The sequence below is a fragment of the Rousettus aegyptiacus genome, unplaced genomic scaffold (assembly GCF_014176215.1).
Source record: "Rousettus aegyptiacus isolate mRouAeg1 unplaced genomic scaffold, mRouAeg1.p scaffold_m13_p_1, whole genome shotgun sequence".
Lineage (NCBI taxonomy): Eukaryota > Metazoa > Chordata > Mammalia > Chiroptera > Pteropodidae > Rousettus > Rousettus aegyptiacus.
In genome coordinates this window covers 65,553,152-65,567,530 of record NW_023416284.1, presented here as the reverse complement: position 1 = coordinate 65,567,530, position 14,379 = coordinate 65,553,152, and the positions used below count along the sequence as shown (strand labels likewise).

At 46.9% G+C, this 14,379-nt stretch overlaps 1 protein-coding gene and 1 long non-coding RNA gene across 8 annotated transcripts in view; one reads left to right on the top strand and one right to left on the bottom strand.

Annotated features, from left to right (window-relative positions):
• The window catches only part of BCAR3 (BCAR3 adaptor protein, NSP family member), a 184,072-nt gene that overhangs the window by 136,895 nt on the left and 32,798 nt on the right, over positions 1-14,379 (top strand). The window lies entirely within an intron of this gene.
• On the bottom strand, positions 6,497-13,173 carry LOC107504764. Its single transcript, XR_001595531.2, has 3 exons — positions 12,788-13,173; positions 11,757-11,990; positions 6,497-8,777 (listed from the first exon to the last, which is right to left on the bottom strand). It is a non-coding gene; the product is annotated as an uncharacterized LOC107504764 (long non-coding RNA).

Below are 14,379 nucleotides of genomic sequence, written 5' to 3'. Positions count from 1 at the left end.
CACAGAAGAGAAACTGAGCTTTCAAGGAACTACCTGGCCAGGATCAATTAGTGGGGAACCAGGAGTAGAAATTAGGTTTTCTGGCTTCATGCCCAGTGTTCTCCCGACGATACCATATTAAGACCATAGAAACCTGAAATGAGATGATAGATTAATACTTTGGCTTGCAATTCCATCACGAAAGGATAGTGTGGACCTTTTTCCAGGTGAGGCTTGGGGACAGCTGCTGGACTCGGGTTTTCTCAGGCTGGGTAATCCTCCAAGCCGTGGCAGGACCGCCGTCAGCTCCCTAGTAACCTACGGAAGGAATTTGGTGAGAGGCACAACAGATGACATTTCTGGACCCGGCGATGGGAAAAACCCCCACTTCTTCTGGTTCCTCATGTCTCTGATGTTTCTTCTGTGGGTGAGGGGAAAAGGAGCTGAAATTTGCCTCCTTATCAATGGCTGCTCCTGAGAAAAGTCAGTGTGATTATGTCAGGAAATTCAGGGGAACCTCAGAGACATGCATTATCTGGCAAGTGCAGAGTAGCCACTTTTCTGAAAGAACATAAGCAGAGAGGTTGGAGTGTGGAGTCTGTGGATAAATGAATCAGTGAGTCTTGACTAACCAGTCATTAAGTCCAGTGGTAGTGGTCTTGTCAACAAGAAGTCACAGATTGGCGGCTGCGGATTTGCAGCATCTGCTATCCTATATATACGTAGATTTGACTGTCCTTTGCAGCCATGAAATGCTGTATAGTGGGAAGAGCTTACTTAAATCATGCTATTGCTGTTGTGTTTTGTTTAGCCTTGAATCGTTTTCCTTGCCCCGCCCCAACCCCCCAAATATTTGGATATGATGTCAGCCCGAGGTGTCCCATCTGCCCCTCTCCAGAGGGTTGGGTCCCTGAAACTTATTTTTATTGGAAACTGTCTTTCTGTGTTGGAGCGAATGTGGTGGAGCAAAGGTCCCACTTCCCTGTGGCTGGTCCCTCTGCTATTGTGACAGCTTGGGTCCTAGTGACACAGCGGCCTAAGTTGTCTTTGTCAGTAGGGCTGATGCACCATCATCACAAGCTATGCAAGGTAGGAAAAAACCTCTTGGGAAATGTCTTTCCAAGTGACTCAGCCCCTCCCCTTGGTGGCCGCTAGTTGCTCATTTATCTGTCCTGCCCTCTAAACAAAAGCCCAGCACAGATTTTTTTTAGAGACCTAAATGCATTCCATTGGCATCGGGGAGCCTCGGAGATCTGGTTTCAGCATCAGGGGAGGGACTGGGGCTGTGTCCCAGCGCCCCCTCCCCACACACCCAGGAGTTTGGACCCCGGCCGAGACCCTGTTTTTGTTGGAGAGATGTGGGTGGGAAGCAGAGACGAGGCTGGGATCCTGGGAAAATTCTGTTAGAGGGATCAGCACCTCCAGGACTGCAGAGAGGTAGGCCCGTGCCAAACACTAGTGAGGACACTGGAGAATAGGGGCGCTCAGGCTGTGGAGGTCTTCCTGCACTGCCATGTGAGAGGTCAGCAGGACGCAGGGCCCGGGCCTCTATCTCTGGGTTTAAAGATGTTGTGAAGGACAGACAGCTGATGCATCTTCCGGATGTCCCCAGGACTGCAGAGATGCAGGCTGTCCTGGTTGGGGAGGAGGGGAGAGGAGTGCCCCGTGGGGTTGGACACCACTGTGGCATCTCTGTCCTCATCTGCATTTCCAGTGCATGTCCATAGCCCTGGGAGCGACTGTTGGAATCTGGCTCTGGCCATGAGAATGTCACGGCTTATTTTTCTGGCTTATGAAAGAGCTATGATCAATCTTTCGGTTTGTGCAGAGAACAACTCTCCCCAGTGTCCACTCTAAAACATGAGTGCTTTTACAAAAGCAGTTATGCACAAAGAATCAATAAGCTAGAATCCTAGATTCTAAGTAAGATGAGAATGGAGGGACCACTGAGCCAGTCTCCCACTCAGAATTCATCTGCTCATTCTCCACCCCCACCCCACTCCCAGCATGTATGTTGAGGGCCTACTGGGTGCTGGGGAAACAGAGTGAAAATTCCTGCCCTGAAGGAGCAATTCCGTGTCCAGCGGGTGTGATGGACAAGCAACCAGCAATCTCCAAGGCAAAGGCAGGAAGAATACACAGCATGTTGCGAGACCCTGGGCAGAGGTATTTACCCCAGCCCTGGGCCAGGGAACTTCCTGGAGGAAGTAACACTGAGCAACACCTAAAAGAGACGTAGGTAGGAGAGGTAAGGGGGAGAGAAAAGGACTCGGGCCGAAGTTGAGGAGTGGAAGGAGATGGAACCAGAGAGGGGTTTCAGGGGTGTGCAGGGCTGTGCGCTGGACAGAGAACAGTTCGGATGGGACATGGGGTGAGGGTTCGAGCGTTGGTCCTTTTGTGTGTGGGATGAGTTTGAGGAGCATAAACAGCATGTCCCCTAGCTTATGCCATGTCCTTTAAGCCTCCCATCAGCTCCGCCTGTCCTTGCTCAGCTCACTCCTGTTTTGCTCCCTCCACCTTCTCTTGAAGCCTTTTTTTAACACTCATAAATAAGATCATGTTTCTTACTTCACAGCAGCAGTTAAGACCATCAGGCATATTTTTCTATCCCCATCCCTGCCCCACGAGCCACAGTATATCCATATTCTTATCCATAATCCTCACTTCCTTCCTCCAGCCTCCGAGGATGGAGTGTCCCTCTCCCTCAGCAAGGCCAGTCCTGCCACCGGTGCCCATGACCAGCCCTCCTCAAAGATTCCTCAGGGATCTTCAGTCTGTTCCTCTCCAGTAACACTTCCTCTTAACTTATAAACATGCTCCAATCTTTCCCATTCTAAAAATAATCCCCATTTCCATGTCTTCCTTCCTGGTCCCTGGCTGCCTCCCCCTGAAGCTGGTTAACACAGCCTCTGCTTACTGACTTCCCATTGTACATTCAGCCTCCTTTACCCCACCAGTGACCTTGCCAAGCCCAGTGGGTGCTGTCCAATTCCAATTGTATTGGAACTGTACTGCACTTGACGTTGTTGTCTATTCCTTCCTGAGAGTCTGTTCGCTCATCCTCTAGGACATCACACTCTATTCTCTAGAATCTTTCCTGGCCAGTCCTGTGCTGCTGTTAGGGACAGAATGTTTGTGTCCTCCCAAAATTCCTGTTGAAGCCCTAACCTCCAAATGTGATGGTATTAGGAGATGGGCCCTTTGGGAGGTGATTAGGTCATGAGGGTGCAGCCCTCGCGAATGGAATTAGTGTCCTCATAAATGAGACCCCAGAATGCTCTCTGGCCCTTTCTGCTCTGTAAGGACACAAGAAGAAGAGATCTATCTATGAACATGGAAGCAGGCTCTCACCTGACACTGAATCCACCAGCACCTTGATCTTAAAAGCCCCAGCCTCTGGAATGGTGAGAAATGATTGTTGTTTAAGCCACCCAGTCTATGATATTTTTGTTATTGCAGCCTGAATGGACTAAGACAGCAGTCCCCAACCTTTTGGGCACCAGGGACTGGTGCTCCTATGAGAATCTAATGCCTGATGATCTGAGGTAGAGCTGAGGCGATGATGCTAGCACTGGGGAGCAACTGCAAATACAAATACAGATGAAGCTTCCCTTGCTCACCCGCCACTCATCTCCCACTGTGTGACCCAATTCCTAACAGGCCACTGATAGGTAGTGGCCATGCCTTGGGGGTTGGAAACCCCTGGATTAAGAATGCCTGTCTTCTTCAGTTTCTCTTTCTAGCCTACCTCTTAAAACCCAGCAGACCTTAGCCCTCTTCTCCTATACCCTTTATACCCACCTTCTAGGTGACCGTTGACATAGGATATCCCCTCTACACTGAGGATTCTCAAGCTGTGTCTCCTGTCCAACCCTTCTCCATGGCACCTGGATCCTATAGCCTGGCAAGATACTCCATGCAGGTGGCCCACAAGCACCTTGGGCCCTACGTCTTCCTCCACAAACCTGCTTTCCCCTTGTGCTTCTGTATCAAGTGTTGGTGGCTCAGTCATCTTCCAGGAGCTCCTATGCATCTTCACCTTACTCATTTTCCATGTCTAATCAGTTACCAAGTCTTCATGATGTTAGTCCTAAACATTTCTCTCATCTGCCTCTTTCTCCTTATCTCTACCACAAGTACTATACTAGTTCTAGCCTCACCTACTTTTGCTTGGAATTCTTTAGTGGCTTCCTAATTAGTTATCCTGCCTTCACCCTTTGATAAAGGTCATTTTATTACTTTTCTATTTCTACTGTGCCCTTATGGCAATACATTTCCACATTTAAACAACTCTAATTGCTAGAAGGTCCCTCCTTGTACTGAGTCAAAATCTATGCACCTGCAATGTCCACCTTATCCTGCAGTTAAAAGGATGTGACAGCCCTTCAGATGCATATTTCCCCCCTCTCTATTGTGAGCATGTCTATTTTCAGCATACCAAATTAGTCGATATGAGTGGGTACCTACAAATAAGACCAGTGGGAATTCTGTATTTGTTTCCCTAGGGAGCTGAACCAGGAATACCTGACCCGTCGTCTTGGGACAATAACAGCCCAAGCCTTCAGATATCTTAACACAGTCCTCATATTCCCCTCAAGTCTTTTCTGTACCAAGTAAACATTTCCAGTTTTTCTATAATTTGGGAGACAGATTCTAGATTTCAGTCAATCCTTTACTCCATAAGTCTGAAAAATCATGAAAATTCAGCGCCTTGGTCATGTTTTCTCTTGAGATATGAATATTCTTGCTACCTGTTTAACTCCAGGGTTAGCGTATGAATCCATGACGTGTGAGTTGTATTATGTCGGGTGTCTTGTCCGGTTGCTTTTTCTGTGTTTCTGCCTATGACATCTAGCATGGTATTTGTGGTTTTAAAAAAGCTTGTTGAATGAGATACGTGAATGCAAAAGCTTTGAACTCCTCTGGGAGAAATATACCTTTAAAGTGACGTGTGAGTTGTATATTGGAAGTGGTGGAGTTGATGCTTGGTTGAAACCCATCTTCCGATGAATCTTTTTTTTTTTTTTTTTTTACTGAGAACCTACTATGTTCTTATCCCTGACGTATGATGCACTTTGTCCCAGAGCAGATTTCTGAGACAGTTGTTAGTCACAGTACTATTTTGGAGAGAGAGAATTTGGAAAGTCATTTATTCCACACCCCACGCTGGAAGGCCTTCTGAATCTTTGGATTTTTCTCTATGTTCGGCATGTCTCAATTTTCCTTCCAGTTGCATCTCCTGTCTTTCGACCACATGCATTTTGTTTATTCAGAAGTGCCTCATTTGTACGAGGCGAATTACAAAAAGGATGAATTAAGTTGATTTTGATTTCCCGATATTCCTATTGAAGAGGAACTAGGGCATCTATTTTGGTGAACAGCTGAGTATCAAATCACTCATAATTTGAATTAAGATGTAGAATTAACAAGGTTAAATTACCCATGGTAAAGACTTCTAGTTTGGTTCTCCTTGTTTTGTAAACTTTGGTCAGTGGGTGTTCTAACCCGTGTTGGGCTCTGCCTTACTCATGGCAGTCTGTGTTTTCTCATCCACTATAGATGTTAACAAAGCACGACTATTGCTAAATAGAATCTTATTGCCAGACCCGGCGATTAATATTTCACTTGCATTGTCTCATTTAGCCTGTGTGCCAACCCTGCGCGAGGGAGAGGTATTATTGGAAGTCGCTTGAGGGTAGGGGTAAAGGGAGAAAAACAGTTCAGAAGGGGTTTTCATAGGTCAGACTTGTACTTAGCTTTCACTTGGAGCCCTTTGTTTCGCCGGCCCAATAAACCTTTCAGTGTGACCAGTGACCTGCAGCCTTCGTCTGAACTGTGGCACATCCGATTTCTTGCTGGGAGGAATCAGGATACAGGGCTGCCTCATGGGGGTGATTTGGATGTCTGCTCCTCTGAGGGCTGCTCCTGAAAAGTCATCATCTAAATTTGATCTAGAGGGGAAGGCACCTGCCTCAGCTCTCAGCATGGCACAATGTTAACAAACGGCCTGTTGGAAACGTCATCGTGTTTTAGCTTATCCATTACCAGGGAAAGGTGAGAGACCCCCTTAGAGCCAATCAATGAGTAAGCCCATGGATAACTAATACTTTGTCAAGATGGTAAGAAACACGATGGGCAAGCCTACTGGTTGAGGAAGGAGATCTGGCGTCACCGGTGCACTGAGCAAGGAAGGCCCTCACGTGTAGGAAACCTTTGTGAAGGAAAGAAGCCATTTTGGTGCTCGGTGTGCTGCATCCTGTCAAACTTACAATTCCTCCTGTAGTTTTCGGACTGAAATCAGTCTCCTCCAGTGAAAAATAATTTTCAGTCCCTTGGTGTTCCATTAAAATAAAACCAAGCTTCAAAGGCAATAGCTTCAAGATGCTACAGGATGGGAAGGCGTGGAGGAGACCTTGCCTGGAGAATGACTGGGGATAAAAGGCAACGGGAGTTTAACATCAAAGGGAGCCGTGGGAATGGTCAGAGTGATTCTAATGTAATTAGTTTGGGATGGAGAGTTAAGTTACTGCTGCCTGCTTAGAGGGTGTACTCTTTCAGACTCCAGTCTGCACAAATCAAAATTAAATTGGACTTTTTCATTTTCAAACACGGAAAACAGAATTTTAATGGGAATTTCTCAGAACCTTGATAAGTAGGTGTTTCACAAATATCCTCTTCACAGTTCCTATTCAAAGGTTCTGCGACTCTTTTGATAAGCCTTTGATAAGGCTTGATAATGAATAAAATGAAATGTCTCGGATTTGGGCTCTCCGTGATTTTGAAGGCATTGCCCTGTGTGTGCCGGTGTGTAATGGCCCCTGTATCATTATTTGTCTATGAAGAGAAAAATCACATGTAGTAGGAAAATGAAGCATCTTAACAGCAAATTGCAAATCAGTTTTTAGTGGCACTGAAGTGAGAATCTGGTGTAAAGTGTGATAAATTACACAGGTTTAATTAACATGTGGTAAAATGACATAGGAAACCATCTGCAGAATCTTCGCTGAAGACAGCTTCTTTCTAGGATTTAGAAAAGAGAAATTCATATCGTTAAGGTGCTTAAACATTAATAGCAAATTAATCAAAGTGGTTCAGAAAGCTGAAACTTATTGAGATTTTGTGAAATCTCTTTGCTACTGATTCCTTTCTCCAAAGGGGCCAGAATCCCTCTCGGACCTCAGATAAGGGAGAGAAAGAGCGCCGAGAACACCAGCAGCACCACTCGTGGTTGATTGCTGCACGTTCTCTTCAGATGTCTTGTCTCCTCAAAGAGGCTTTCACCCTGTCAGGCCATGAGTCTGTCTTACCCACATCTGTGTCACCCCTCAGAATGGCACAGCGGGTTCCTGGTAAGTCCTTGAGTTTAATCGGAAGCACAGCGTTCCCATGACTCTAAATCTCTTGATTAAAATTGACCTCCTGATCGTTTCTGCAGAACTTTGGCCAACAGGGTGCAGTAAGCGTGGGTTAGGAAGCTGTCTGCAAAGCCTGCTTCATGGCAAGGACTGGAAGGAGCAGGCTCAGAGGCAAGAGGCCCACAGAAGACAGAGGTCTCCATTTGTCAAGGGACAAACATCTAAAAGGCAAGGGACACCCTCCGAGCCTGTCCCTGCTAGCCCATAGAGCGTCTTTGTGTGAATTTGAATAAGGCACCCTTTCCTCAAGACACTTTATTGTCATCTGCCAGGCAACTGTTAGCCATCAAAAATTTGTATATTGATTATATGTATGAAAAACACCCCCTTAGAGTTAGTGCCACTATGCTGTACATATCCCGGAGCCAGTGGCCAAGTCACGACATGTTAACATACTAGGCAGGGCCAGGCCGAAATGCCCAATTGCTCATGCCACCCTCGGCTTTTGCCTACCAAACAGGAGATGGAAGATGTGAATTTGATATTTTTTCCTCTTTGGACATTTATTTACAAAGTTAATTGTTTGCTTAAGTTAAGGCTTTGACTTTAATCACAGTTCTTAGCATGAGAAACTGTATTTCTAGCCTCGCACCACAGTGGGAAAAGTTGAATTAGTAAATTCAAGCATTTCTTCATTTATCTTTGGATTGTAATAAAATACTTTTAGGCAAGTCATAATCCAAAAGGTGAAACAGAATCCAATATATGAATTGTTTCATTTCAAGGCCTTAGGATTGCCAAAAATGCCATCCCCTTTCCTTTCCTTCTACTTCAGATTAAAACATTCAAGAGCTTGTACTTGAAGTTGCTGTACTTGAAACTCATGAAGAACTGGATTTTTATTTTTTTTGGCCAGTGGCAGGGTTAAGACGCAGTTGAAATTTATTCGTTCTGTGGGTTCATGATCAATGTATGCAGGTTTTCAATGGTAAAAATACCAATCGGATCTCTAAAAGCTTTTGATATACTTTGGAATTTGGTTATGAACTGGTCCACTGCTTGAAATTCAACAGAAGGCAGGGCTTCAAAGGGGCCGAGTTTCTGAAATCTCCAAAGAATCTCATTTTTAGGCAGATTTACTTGCAAGACAAGCCTAGATGTGGCAACCTTAGCGAGACTTCAGAATGCTTTGTGTACTGGTTTTTGAGAGAGTGCTTTTCTCAGAGGGGAGAGCTTAATCTCCTCATATGTTTACAACAATTATTAGGGGCTGCAATGACTCGGGCGTTGTGTCATCTCAGGTCTTGTCAGAGTTCAGTGAGTTGAGATGCGTGTCTGTCTTTCTGGATTCTTGCATCGCCTGAGTTTGGGCCACCTGGTGATGGTTCACAGCACGACCCTGAGGGGTTTCCCACCAGCTCATCGGAGGGCAGAGTCTTCCCTCTGAAATTAGACCAATTTTACATGATGACCCAGAATGCAAGTCAGACTTATAACTTTGTGATCATAATTTCTGGATGAGATTCTAGAAACCTGACCTGTGGTGTTTGTTGTTTGGTACAACTTGATGAGAGGCCTGACTGTTGTTGACCTCCCCCTCAACTGATAAGCTGGCTCAGGGCAGAAGAAAGAAGCTTTTGTTTGAAAGCTGGTGGCATTCTGGGTGTTGTGACCTGACACTCCTAACTAGGAGAGAACAGCCCAGGAGCTTGCTCTCCCCTTCTTCATTCTCTCTTCCCTCCCCTCCCCTCCCCTCCTTCTCCTGTTTTCATGCACACATTCTCTTCCTCTTTTTTTTTTTTCATTTTGAAAATTCAACAAAAAAAATTTACCAACTGAGCATCCAAGGCCCCGACGGATATATACTCCAGGTACCAGGCCGTCTCAGCCTTGTGCAAAACACGAAACCTTCTTGCACTCGCACACTGCCACTCCCACACCTGTGTTCTGCAGACCTGGGAGCCAGCCGGAGCCATCAATAACTTCACGTACTTGTTAATTTTGAGATGTATGCATGCAAAGTGCTTGCCACCAAGAGAAAGTGCCTTCTCACAGGTGGTCAGCGTCACTCTGCACAGATGGAACATTTTAACACTACTCAGAATCCCAAGAACTATTGACTTTGAACTCAAATGAACAGTAAACAAACCTATGCCTAAGTAGAAATTGGTTGTTCCAACTTGTAGCTTTTTTATTTCATTAGAACTAAATTCTCTAGGGCAAGATATCTCTAAAACCTTTTGATGGATTTTATAATCTTAAAAAAAAAAATCTTTAGTGAAGTTAATTCTTATGGCTAGAATTAGAAAGGAGGTTCAAGTTCTACATTGTTCCAAGTGAGCACCTACTGTGCATCGGGCACAGAACCAGCTTGTGCATTCGGTCAGATAGTCCTGTGACATAAAGGTGCATAAAGAAATGAGAAGTCTAGAAGGGTGGCCATTGTTGCCTATCTTTGACCAACCTCCAAACTCTCTCCTTTCCTCCCCACCCAGTGACAAGGAAGCTGTCACAAGGAGGGCAAGAAGCCAAGCTTAGTCTGGTCATTTAGTGTTTACTGGTTACCTGCTGTGTGACAGGCACCAGGCTAGGCTCTGGGAGCCAAAGGCAAATAAGACATGGCCTCTGTCCCCAAAGAGCATGTGCCCAGCAGACAGCATTGCCCCACTGTGTAGGGTCTGTTGGTGTATTCCCTGCCCCCATAGATAAAATCAGACTAATTTAGTGCGGCCTTCAAGGCCCCTACCCACCTCATCCTCCCCTCTATCCTCTCCCCAATCCCCAGCCTGAGCTCCAACGAAGCTGCACAGTTGGCACTTCTACAGGCGTGTGTGTCTGCTGGACATGTGACAGAAGCAAGGAAGAGGAAAATAAGGGACAATCTATTCAGAGAGCCATGGAAGGTCCCTGCCACCAGCACGCCTGTATCAGTGCGTGTAAGGAAGAGGGCTCAGGGCCAGATGGAGGAGGGTATCACCTGCCTTATGAAGGCTTTGGGTTTCATTTGTATGTGACTATGAGCCCTTCAGAACATAACAAATATTTCCCCAGGGTTCAGCAACCCATGGACTCAAATAAAGATCTAAAAACTTTAAAGCCCTCTATCTGATGACTCATGGGCCCCACTGCGTAATGACAGTACCCTTGCCTGTCTTCCCTACCAATCAAGCATCTCCCAGTTATTTCTGGGGGTCCACAAGGATGCTTCACTTAGGCTTCCACAGCTTTCTCCTGATCTGGGCCTCTTAGCAAATTCAGACCTAGATTCCTGTATGTATGTCAATATATAGCAGTGGTGGTGGTTCAGCTCACCGGGCTGCAAGGAATATGTTCAAAGCTCGGAGATCTGGGAGGATAGGGCAGGATGGGGGTGTGTGTCCCCCATGGACCAGGTCCGAGCCCTGGGTGAGTGGAAACTAAGCATAAGAAGCCCATCTTTTTTTTTTTTTTTTTTTTTTTGTGTGTGTGTGCGGAGTCTAGAAGAGACTCTGGATCTCTTGTCAGCCCTAGCTGGGGCACCCCTTGACTAAAGTCTCTTAGCCAGGAGTGATAGGCCAAGTCTGTGACATTGTAGGTAGGTTATATGACCAGAGACAGGGGAGGAAAATTGTCAGGGTGCTATTACAGAAGTTCAGGGATACTAGAACAGAGTAACCTCAGTGGACATTAGAATGAGCATTGGTAAGAGGTAGAATGAGGAATTTCTTGACCAGTGGAAGCCATTCTGAGGGTTCTAGTTTGGGTAATGAGGGCAGAGGTGGTGTCAATAAGCAGGAAAGGGGGAGGACCGTGCTTTGCAGAAAAGATGAGTCCCATCCATCGGTATTGATGACATCTGAGCTCTGAAGTAGATTCTGCTAAATCCTACCTTGGCACCAACCTTAAGGGCTAGAGATGGAAATTTCACCAGCAGCTCATTTCGAACGAGACTAGCCTTGTGCCTCCAGCCCCCTCTATTCTGTTCTCACTGTAGCCAGATTGATCTCGCTAAAAGTAGGCGGGGGAGGGGGGGGGCGGGGAGTGTTGTTCTTGTTGTTGTTGTTTTGCCTGCGGCCTTCCTGGACAGAGATTTTCTTTCCTTTTCTTAAATTTTTAATTTTAATTTTTTTTCCATTACGGTTGACATACGATATGCGTTTCAGGTGTACAACACAGTGATTAGATGTCTATATAACTTAGGAAGTGATGACCCCACTAACTGGGCAGAGATTTTCAATACCCTTCAGTATCTGGAGTGTGAACATGTGACTCCTCAGCCTGCAGTGCCAGGCTCCCCTTCATTCAATCCTTGTTTTCCTGGATCAGGACTTAGGTCACAGGGGGAATTTACGGGTCAGTGTAATCAGCTGGGGCTTGGGGCTGTGGGTGCCACTGGACACCTTCCGTCCCTCTGTGTGTTGGTTTCATTCTCAGTGCACTCACCTGATCCACCTGGCAGGAAACATGAGGTGAAGCAACCTCCATACTTCAGAGTATCATGCATGATGTTGTCAGCAGAGTGGGTAGAGCATCTTCGTTACTTAGCTCCACTTCGAAAAATCCCAGAAAGAACTCTGATCGGGCCAGCTGGGGCCAGGGGCCCTTACCCGGGTCAACCAGCGATGGCCAGGAAGGTACAGTCTGAACCACAGGCTTGGAGAAAAAAACGGAGCTCCCCTGGCAGGAAGAAGGGTGATACACATATGCCACACACACACACACACACACACACACACGCACACGCACACACACACACACATATTACGCTCCTGCTGGGGTACTTCTGTGTGCTTCGACCCCTCTCCTCCCCAGCTACAACCTCCATCCACCTAAGCCCAACTACTCTTAGCTCAAATGCCCCAAAATACCCCTCCTGTTTTCAAGTTTTATCCTCAGGGGCCAACCCTGATTCCCCGTCCCCTCCTTCCTCCTCCTCACCCCACATGGGGCCAAGGTGACTTTTCTCATTCTGACACAGGAGAAAACGAAAGGGCAAAGAGGTGGAGTGACTTGCTCAGGACACAGAGCAGGAGGGGCAGGGGTAAGATCCAGGCAGCGTGTTTCCAGTGCTCATGGACTATTAAACTGTTTCTCCGTGTGTGGTCTCCCCAGACTGTCCTTCGTGAGGATAGGGACCAGGGCAGCCGGATGGTTGGCAGATTGCTTAATCATGATTCTTGATGGCCCTGAAATGGCGCCTCTGCAGACTTTTCTCTTTCCGCCCTCAGCTCCCTGGCCGGGGGACTGGGTCTTTGCTGGTGATTTGCACAATTTAAAATTCTGTGGGAACTGGGCAGCTTTTCTTACTGAAGGGACAGAGTAAAATCAATATTAATTATAATGCAGATGCCATCTTTTTTTAATCCTCTCAACTGTCTCCCACATGCAAATGAGTGTCAGAAGCCTCCTCTGGGGCTTTCCCACAGACGCTGGTGTGCACACCCTCCCTTATCCCAGCACTGAGGAACACAAACCTCGGGTCCCATTGTTGTGCCGGATTTCAAATGCAGGCTCTAATGTCATGCAGCCCTTGCAAGATGAGACCTCGCTCTCCATTCCTCCCCAGCAGAAATAGCTTTTCCTTCCCGGGAGAACTGTCGAAATGTGGGCTTCCGCGTTAATCGAAGTTCCCGGCACGTTCGTGGAGCTGGCTCTGAGCCTCCAGAATGTGTTTCCCAGCCATCTCCTGGGCTCTGGCTATTTCAGCCTGTCAAGACCAGACTTGCCGGGGGCCGTGCGGGGCTGCAGAGATGTTCATTCCATTTTCAGAGTGATATGCATGATTTTCTGAGCCGGCCTGAGCAAGCTAGGACCAGTCCTGGCCCTGTAACCGGACCAGAGGTGCTGGGGCAGGCGAGAGGACTGAGGCAGCCAGCAGGCACTGAGACAAATGCCAGGCTGCTTTCCTTAACTGCTTCCTCCCAAACAGGACTCTCTATGCCACCACGCATCAGACCTTAACCACCTCAAACATGAACTGTTTGTTTATATGACCAGATGAGTAGCAGCCTGGTTAACAGTTAACAGTTAACGCTGACTGTGTGCCAGCGTATGGCCTAAGTGCTTTGCAGATAGTGGTCCATTTCGTCCTTATTAACATCTCAGCACATATTATCCCCATTTTGCAGACCAGGAGCGTGATGCTCTATAGAAAGGTAAAGCCACCTGTCCAAAGTCACTCAGCCGGCCAGTGGCACAGTAGCCTGTGGATGGAGAGGACAGGCTGGCCATACTCTTAAACACCGTGCCGTGACGTCTGCTGCCATGAGGGTTGTTAAAACGCTGGTGATAGGAAAGATGTAGCCAAACTCAGATTTCCGTGGAAAGCAACAATGGTAGTAACTTATGAATTTCCTAACTGACCTTCATTTCGATGTGGCAAGTGTGGGCTTCATCTACGCTCGCATTTGCCCTAGTTATCAGTTTACCTACCTCTCATCTCAGACCCCGAAGTTAGTGGGAACCAGTTAAGTGCGTAACTATGATGTAGTAGTTACTCACCCTCCCTCTTCCCCTCCCCCATTCTTCCTTTGTTTTTCTTTCCTGATCAAGGTATGCTTATTACTTAATTTATGTACATAGCACCTTTTCTTACACCCCACCCCAAAAGAACTGCTCCCAAATTTCTGGCGGATCAAAGTCAGGGCAAGCCTTAGAGTTGAAGATGTGGGTCTTACCTGCATCTCTCTCTCTCATGGTGGCTGTGGGTGCATTCGGTCCCTGGAGTGGACCTGTTGAGACCCGTGGGCAGAATGTCCTTGATCAAAGGCCCAGCAACTTCCCTTCCCCCGGAAGTTGCACCCCAGCTGCCGTGTGGGGCAGAGCTCAGGATGGCCAGGGCCTGGGCCTGGGCAGCAAGTCCCCTCTGTCCCTGGCCTCCCCCTCACTGCCACCATCTCCCTCAAGATACGAAGCTCCGAAACAAGGAGTCTGACTTGCCTTCTAGGAATGATGTTCAAATTCAGGGGCAAATAAGTTAGAGAATTTGACCTTGAAGAAAAAGTATTATTATAATATGGCCATTAGTAACACGTGTAGCATTTCTGTGAAAGATTGATAATTTGTG